We start from the raw sequence: 8,678 nt of genomic DNA on the forward strand, positions 1-8,678 counted from the left end.
TCTGTTTTGTTTTCTCTCTTCTTCTTGTCAGTTGTCGTGTAGTAATATATAAAATTATGTTGATATGTCGAGTAGACAATTATCAAAAAGAGTTCATATGAAGAGGATTTATACAACTAATGTCACTATATGACCTTCAAAAATTAGCAAAACCCATGATGTATAGTCAAATATAAAAGTACCTAAGAAATAAAAAAAGCAACTGCCTTAATATTTATGACAAAATAATAAAAAAAGAATAAGAACAGATATGATACAGCAGTCAACTACATCCACTAAATTACAGGCTCCAGGTCTAGGGCAAGCACATATGAAACAATGTTTATTAGCACTCAACCCTCCCTTAAGCTAATACATTGTGTTACAGCACAACATAAGAACAAAATATAAATATCAGTAAGAGACAAAAGAAACAAAGTACAGATTTTAGGGTACTCTCATTACCTGAAAAATAGTTCAAAGCCAATAACAACTTATAAAATAATGATGTTCCTCCATAATAAAGGTAATTTCTCAGGTTAAATGGTAGCATCTGTATCTCTGATTTGTCAAGGTCATTAAGAAAATAATTGTGGATGATTTGTTTAGTCTGCACTTAGTTTAGTACACAATACATAAGGAACATAAACAAAAACATCACAGAGAAAATGATTTTGTTCTTTGCTAGATAATTGATGAAACAGACTATACTTAATAAAACTAGTGAGTGAATACATTGAGTTATTCCTCTTAGTATAAGAAAATGTCAAAGAAAACCTCTGGTTGTTCCCCTTGTATTCATTTGTTGTTTATAAACAAAAAAAATGAAATACTGTTTTTTCAGGCGTGCAAGAACAAACAATTGAATGTTTTGTTTTATTTTGCCTTTATTGTAGATGACTGTTTAAAAAAACAAATTTCATTGGTTTATTTTGATAATTACAAAATTAAGTAGAAAGGCTATATCATTGCTAATGAGACAACTCTCCACAAGAGACCAAAATGACCTTCAACAATGAGCAAAGTCCAAACTGCATAGTCAGCTAAAAAGGGCCCCGAAATGACAATGTACTTTTTGAATCGGCTTGCCAAATGATTACCCTTCAGTTCCAACTTTTATCAGGTTCACACCAAAGAGGTAGTTCTGTTGCTTTAGCTCACCTGGGCAAAGGGCTATGTGACCTTTTGTCATCATTCAATTTTTGTGTGTCATTTTTGTTTAATCTCTTCTTTAAATATTCTTCTCTTTTCCAAATTATTACCGATCAGTTCCATCTTTAATCAGATTCTACAGACTCTGTTTCTATGAACATCTGCATAGATGTAGTTGAGAGGAAAAATAAAGAACTGAAGAAGGCCATTGGCCGAAACGTCTTGAACAATTGGTTTATCTAAACAATTAAATAAAGTATGTTCCCTATTGGAATTTTGAAAACAAGGACTTAGTCTTTTATTAAAATTTTCAAACCAGTTCCAGTTTTCTTTATTCTGTTTTTGGTGTTTAATGGATTCTATACATTCATACACAGTACTGTTGATTGATAAACCCACAATTCCTTTGATACACTAGCTGACTTTCACAATTTGCATTTTATCATTTATCAACAAATTATACTTCAAATATGTAAACATAATTGGAAATATGTTTATTCCTTGGTGAGAATTTTCATAGAAAAAGATGCGAAAAATTGGTCCATTTGATAAGAATAGGAATTCGTTAAGGTTGATATGAAATATGAACTATACTTGAATAGTCATTTGAGGTATGGTGAATTTGAAAAAGCAGTTAGCTGGTCAGTTGAAAACAATAAAATTCTGGTATGGTGAAAGTGTAAAAGGAATACCCTATAGGTTAATTGGAAGAAGGAATTTCCTTTATGGTCAATTGGTTGGAAAAAAGAATTTCCTGTATGATCAATTGGTTGGAAATAGTAATCCCCTGTATGGTCAATTGGAAAAAGGAATTCCCTGTATGGTCAATTGGTTGGAAAAAAGAAAAATTCCCTGTATGATCAATTTGTTAAAGGAATTCCCTGTACGGTCAATTTGTAAAAGGAATTCCATGAACGGTCAATTTGTAAAAAGAATTCCCTGTATGGTCAATTGGAAACGTGAATTCCCTGTATGGTCAATTGGAAAAGGATGTCCCTGTACAGTCAATTGAAAAAAGGAATTTCCTGTATGGTCATTGGTTAGAAAAAAAATCCCTGTATTGTCAATTGGAAAAGGAAATTCACAGTATGATCAATCGTTTGGAAACAGGGATTCCCTTTATGGTCAATTAATTGGCAAAAAGAATTCCCTGTATTGTCAATTGGTTGGCAAAAGGAATTTCCTGTATTGTCAATTGGTTGGAAAAAGGAATTTCCTTTATGGTCAATTAATTGGCAAAAGGAATTCCCTGTATTGTCAATTGGTTGGCAAAAGGAATTCCCTGTATTGTCAATTGGTTGGAAAAAGGAATTTCCTGTATGGTCAAATGGTTGGAAAAAGGAATTCCCTGTATGGTCAATCGTTTGGAAAAAGGAATTCCCTTTATGGTCAATTAGTTGGAAAAAGGACTTCCCTGGTTGGAAAAAGAATTCCCTGTATGGTCAATTGGTTAGAAAAAGAAATTCCCTGTATGGTCAATTGGGTAAAAGGATATCCCTGTATGGTCAATTTGTTGGAGAAAGAATTCCCTGTATGGTCAATTGGTTGGAAAAAGAAATTCCCTGTATGGTCAATTGTAAAAAGGAATTCCCTGTATGGTCAATCATTTGGAAAAAAAGAATTCCCTTTATGGTCAATTGGTTGGAAAAAGGACTTCCCTGGTTGGAAAAAAGAATTCCCTGTATGGTCAATTGGTTAGAAAAAGAAATTCCCTGTATGGTCAATTGGATAAAAGGATATCCCTGTATGGTCAATTTGTTGGAAAAAGAATTCCCTGTATGGTCAATTGGTTGGAAAAAGAAATTCCCTGTATGGTCAAGTGGTTGGAAAAAGAAAAATTCCCTGTATGGTCAATTGGAAACGTGTATTCCTTGTATGGTCAATTGGAAACGTGTATTCCCTGTATGGTCAATTGGTCAGAAATAAAATCCCTGTATTGTCAATTTGAAAAGGAAATACTTGTATGGGCAATCGTTTGGAAAAAAGAATTCCCTTGGTCAATTGATCTGAAATTGGAGTTCCCTTTATGGTCAATTGGTTGGAAGTAGGAATTTCCTGTATGGTCAATTGGTTGGAAAAAGAAATTGCCTGTATGGTCAATTGGTTGGAAAACGGAATTCCCTGTATGGTCAATTGGTTGGAAAAATGAATTTCCTGTATGATCAATTGGTTGGAAATAGTAATCCCCTGTATGGTCAATTGGAAAAAAGAACTCCCTGTATGTTCAATTGGTTGGAAAAAAAGAAAAAAATCCCTCTACGGTCAATTTGTAAAAGGAATTCCATGTACGATCAATTTGTAAAAGGAATTCCATGTACGATCAATTTGTAAAAGGAATTCCATGTACGATCAATTTGTAAAAGGAATTCCATGTACGGTCAATTTGTAAAAGGAATTCCCCGTACGGTCAATTGGAAACGTGAATTCCCTGTATGGTCAATTGGAAAAAGAATGTCCCTGTACGGTCAATTGGAAAAAGGAATTTCCTGTATGGTCATTGGTTAGAAAAAAAATCCCTGTATTGACAATTGGAAAAGGAAATTCACAGTATGATCAATCGTTAGGAAACAGGGATTCCCTTTATGGTCAATTGATTGGGAAAAAATTAATCCCTGAATGGTCAATTTGAAAAAGGAGTTCCCTGTATGGTAAATTGGAAAAGGAATTTCCTCTATGGTCAATTGGTTGGAAAAAGGAATTCCCTGTATGGTCAATCGTTTGGAAAAAGGAATTCCCTTCATGGTCAATTAGTTGGAAAAAGAAATTCCCTGTATGAATAATTGTAAAAAGGAATTCCCTGTATGGTCAATCGTTTGAAAAAAAGAATTCCCTTTATGGTCAATTGGTTAGAAAAGGACTTCTCTGGTTGGTCAATTGGTTGGAAAAAAGAAAAATTCCCTGTAGGGTCAATTGGTTAGAAAAAGAAATTCCCTGTATGGTCAATTGAAAAAAGGATATCCCTGTATGGTCAATTTGTTGGAAAAGGAATTCCATGTACGGTCAATTTGTAAAAGGAATTCCCTGTACGGTCAATTGGAAACGTGAATTCCCTGTATGATCAATTGGAAAAAGAATGTCCCTGTACGGTCAATTGGAAAAAGGAATTTCCTGTATGGTCATTGGTTAGAAAAAAATCCCTGTATTGTCAATTGGAAAAGGAAATTCACAGTATGATCAATCGTTAGAAAACAGGGATTCCCTTTATGGTCAATTGATTGGAAATTTTTTTTTCCCTGAATGGTCAATTTGAAAAAGGAGTTCCCTGTATGGTCAATTGGAAAAGGAATTCCCTCTATGGTCAATTGGTTGGAAAACGGAATTCCCTGTATGGTCAATCGTTTGGAAAAAGGAATTCCCTTCATGGTCAATTAGTTGGAAAAAGAAATTCCCTGTATGATTAATTGTAAAAAGGAATTCCCTATATGGTCAATCGTTTGGAAAAAAAGAATTCCCTTTATGGTCAATTGGTTAGAAAAGGACTTCCCTGGTTGGTCAATTGGTTAGAAAAAAGAAAAATTCCCTGTATGGTCAATTGGTTAGAAAAAAAAATTCCCTGTATGGTCAATTGGAAAAAGGATATCCCTGTATGGTCAATTTGTGGGAAAAAGAATTCCCTGTATGATCAATTGGTTGGAAAAAGAAATTCCCTGTATGGTCAATTGGTTTGAAAAAGAAAAATTCCCTGTATGGTCAATTGGAACGTGTATTCCCTGTATGGTCAATTGGAAACGTGTATTCCTTGTATGGTCAATTGGAAACGTGTATTCCCTGTATGGTCAATAGGTTAGAAATAAAATCCCTGTATTGTCAATCGGAAAAGGAAATACCTGTATGGGCAATCGTTTGGAAAAAAGAATTCCCTTGGTCAATTGATTGGAAATAGGAGTTCCCTTTATGTTCAATTGGTTGAAAGTAGGAATTTCCTGTATGGTCAATTGGTTGGAAAAAGGAATTGCCTGTTTGGTCAATTGGTTGGAAAACGGAATTCCCTGTATGGTCAATTGGTTTGAAAAATGAATTTCCTGTATGATCAATTGGTTGGAAATAGTAATCCCCTGTATGGTCAATTGGAAAAAGGAATTCCCTGTATGGTCAATTGGTTTGAAAAAAGAAAAATTCCCTATACGGTCAATTTGTAAAAGGAATTCCCTTTACGGTCAATTTGTAAAAGGAATTCCATGTACGGTCAATTTGTAAAAGGAATTTTCTGTATGGTCAATTGGAAACGTGAATTCCCTGTATGGTCAATTGGAAAAAGGATGTCCCTGTACGGTCAATTGGAAAAAGGAACTTTCCTGTATGGTCATTGGCTAGAAAAAAAATCCCTATATTGTCAATTGGAAAAGGAAATTCACAGTATGATCAATCGATTGGAAACAGGGATTCCCTTTATGGTCAATTGATTGGCAAAAGGAATTCCCTGTATTGTCAATTGGTTGGCAAAAGGAATTCCCTGTATTGTCAATTGGTTGGAAAAAGGAATTTCCTGTATGGTCAAATGGTTGGAAAAAGGAATTCCCTGTATGGTCAATCGTTTGGAAAAAGGACTTCCCTTTATGGTCAATTAGTTGGAAAAAAGACTTCCCTGGTTGGAAAAAGAATTCCCTATATAATCAATTGGTTAGAAAAAGAAATTCCCTGTATGGTCAATTGGGTAAAAGGATATCCCTGTATGGTCAATCATTTGGAAAAAAAAGAATTCCCTTTATGGTCAATTGGTTGGAAAAAGGACTTCCCTGGTTGGAAAAAAGAATTCCCTGTATGGTCAATTGGTTAGAAAAAGAAATTCCCTGTATGGTCAATTGGATAAAAGGATATCCCTGTATGGTCAATTTGTTGGAAAAAGAATTCCCTGTATGGTCAATTGGTTGGAAAAAGAAATTCCCTGTATGGTCAATTGGTTGGAAAAAGAATAATTCCCTGTATGGTCAATTGGAAACGTGTATTCCTTGTATGGTCAATTGGAAACGTGTATTCCCTGTATGGTCAATTGGTCAGAAATAAAATCCCTGTATTGTCAATTTGAAAAGGAAATACTTGTATGGGCAATCGTTTGGAAAAAAGAATTCCCGTGGTCAATTGATCTGAAATTGGAGTTCCCTTTATGGTCAATTGGTTGGAAGTAGGAATTTCCTGTATGGTCAATTGGTTGGAAAAAGAAATTGCCTGTATGGTCAATTGGTTGGAAAACGGAATTCCCTGTATGGTCAATTGGTTGGAAAAATGAATTTCCTGTATGATCAATTGGTTGGAAATAGTAATCCCCTGTATGGTCAATTGGAAAAAAGAACTCCCTGTATGTTCAATTGGTTGGAAAAAAGAAAAAAATACCTGTACGGTCAATTTGTAAAAGGAATTCCCTGTACGGTCAATTTGTAAAAGGAATTCCATGTACGGTCAATTTGTAAAAGGAATTCCCTGTACGGTCAATTGGAAACGTGAATTCCCTGTATGGTCAATTGGAAAAAGGAACTTTCCTGTATGGTCATTGGCTAGAAAAAAAATCCCTATATTGCCAATTGGAAAAGGAAATTCACAGTATGATCAATCGATTGGAAACAGGGATTCCCTTTATGGTCAATTGATTGGCAAAAGGAATTCCCTGTATTGTCAATTGGTTGGCAAAAGGAATTCCCTGTATTGTCAATTGGTTGGAAAAAGGAATTTCCTGTATGGTCAAATGGTTGGAAAAAGGAATTCCCTGTATGGTCAATCGTTTGGAAAAAGGACTTCCCTTTATGGTCAATTAGTTGGAAAAAGGACTTCCCTGGTTGGAAAAAGAATTCCCTATATAATCAATTGGTTAGAAAAAGAAATTCCCTGTATGGTCAATTGGGTAAAAGGATATCCATGTATGGTCAATTTGTTGGAAAAAGAATTCCCTGTATGGTCAATTGGTTGGAAAAAGAAATTCCCTGTATGGTCAATTGTAAAAAGGAATTCCCTGTATGGTCAATCATTTGGAAAAAAAAGAATTCCCTTTATGGTCAATTGGTTGGAAAAAGGACTTCCCTGGTTGGAAAAAAGAATTCCCTGTATGGTCAATTGGTTAGAAAAAGAAATTCCCTGTATGGTCAATTGGATAAAAGGATATCCCTGTATGGTCAATTTGTTGGAAAAAGAATTCCCTGTATGGTCAATTGGTTGGAAAAAGAAATTCCCTGTATGGTCAATTGGTTGGAAAAAGAATAATTCCCTGTATGGTCAATTGGAAACGTGTATTCCTTGTATGGTCAATTGGAAACGTGTATTCCCTGTATGGTCAATTAGTCAGAAATAAAATCCCTGTATTGTCAATTTGAAAAGGAAATACTTGTATGGGCAATCGTTTGGAAAAAAGAATTCCCGTGGTCAATTGATCTGAAATTGGAGTTCCCTTTATGGTCAATTGGTTGGAAGTAGGAATTTCCTGTATGGTCAATTGGTTGGAAAAAGAAATTGCCTGTATGGTCAATTGGTTGGAAAACGGAATTCCCTGTATGGTCAATTGGTTGGAAAAATGAATTTCCTGTATGATCAATTGGTTGGAAATAGTAATCCCCTGTATGGTCAATTGGAAAAAAGAACTCCCTGTATGTTCAATTGGTTGGAAAAAAGAAAAAAATCCTTGTACGGTCAATTTGTAAAAGGAATTCCCTGTACGGTCAATTTGTAAAAGGAATTCCATGTACGGTCAATCTGTAAAAGGAATTCCCTGTACGGTCAATTGGAAACGTGAATTCCCTGTATGGTCAATTGGAAAAAGAATGTCCCTGTACAGTCAATTGGAAAAAAGGAATTTCCTGTATGGTCATTGGTTAGAAAAAAATCCCTGTATTGTCAATTGGAAAAGGAAATTCACAGTATGACCAATCGTTAGGAAACAGGGATTCCCTTTATGGTCAAATGATTGGAAAAAAAATAATCCCTGAATGGTCAATTTGAAAAAGGAGTTCCCTGTATGGTCAATTGGAAAAGGAATTCCCTCTATGGTCAATTGGTTGGGAAAAGGAATTCCCTGTATGGTCAATTAGTTGGAAAAAGAAATTCCTTGTATGATCAATTGTAAAAAGGAATTCCCTGTATGGTCAATCGTTTGGAAAAAAAAATTCCCATTATGGTCAATTGGTTGGAAAAAGGACTTCCCTATATGGTCAATTGGTTGGAAAAAAGAATTCCCTGTTTGGTCAATTGGAAACGTGTATTCCCTGTATGGTTAATTGGTCAGAAATAAAATCCCTGTATTGTCAATTGGAAAAGAAAATTCCCTGTATGGGCAATCGTTTGGAAAAAAGAATTCCCTTGGTCAATTGATTGGAAATAGGAGTTCCCTTTATGTTCAATTGGTTGAAAGTAGGAATTTCCTGTATGGTCAATTGGTTGGCAAAAGGAATTGCCTGTATGGTCAATTGGTTGGAAAACGGAATTCCCTTTATAGTCATTGGTTAGAAAAAAAATCCCTGTATTGTCAATTGGAAAAGGAAATTCACAGTATGACCAATCGTTAGGAAACAGGGATTCCCTTTATGGTCAAATGATTGGAAAAAAAAATAATCCCTGAATGGTCA

The sequence above is a fragment of the Mytilus trossulus genome, chromosome 14 (genome assembly GCF_036588685.1).
Source record: "Mytilus trossulus isolate FHL-02 chromosome 14, PNRI_Mtr1.1.1.hap1, whole genome shotgun sequence".
NCBI lineage: Eukaryota > Metazoa > Mollusca > Bivalvia > Mytilida > Mytilidae > Mytilus > Mytilus trossulus.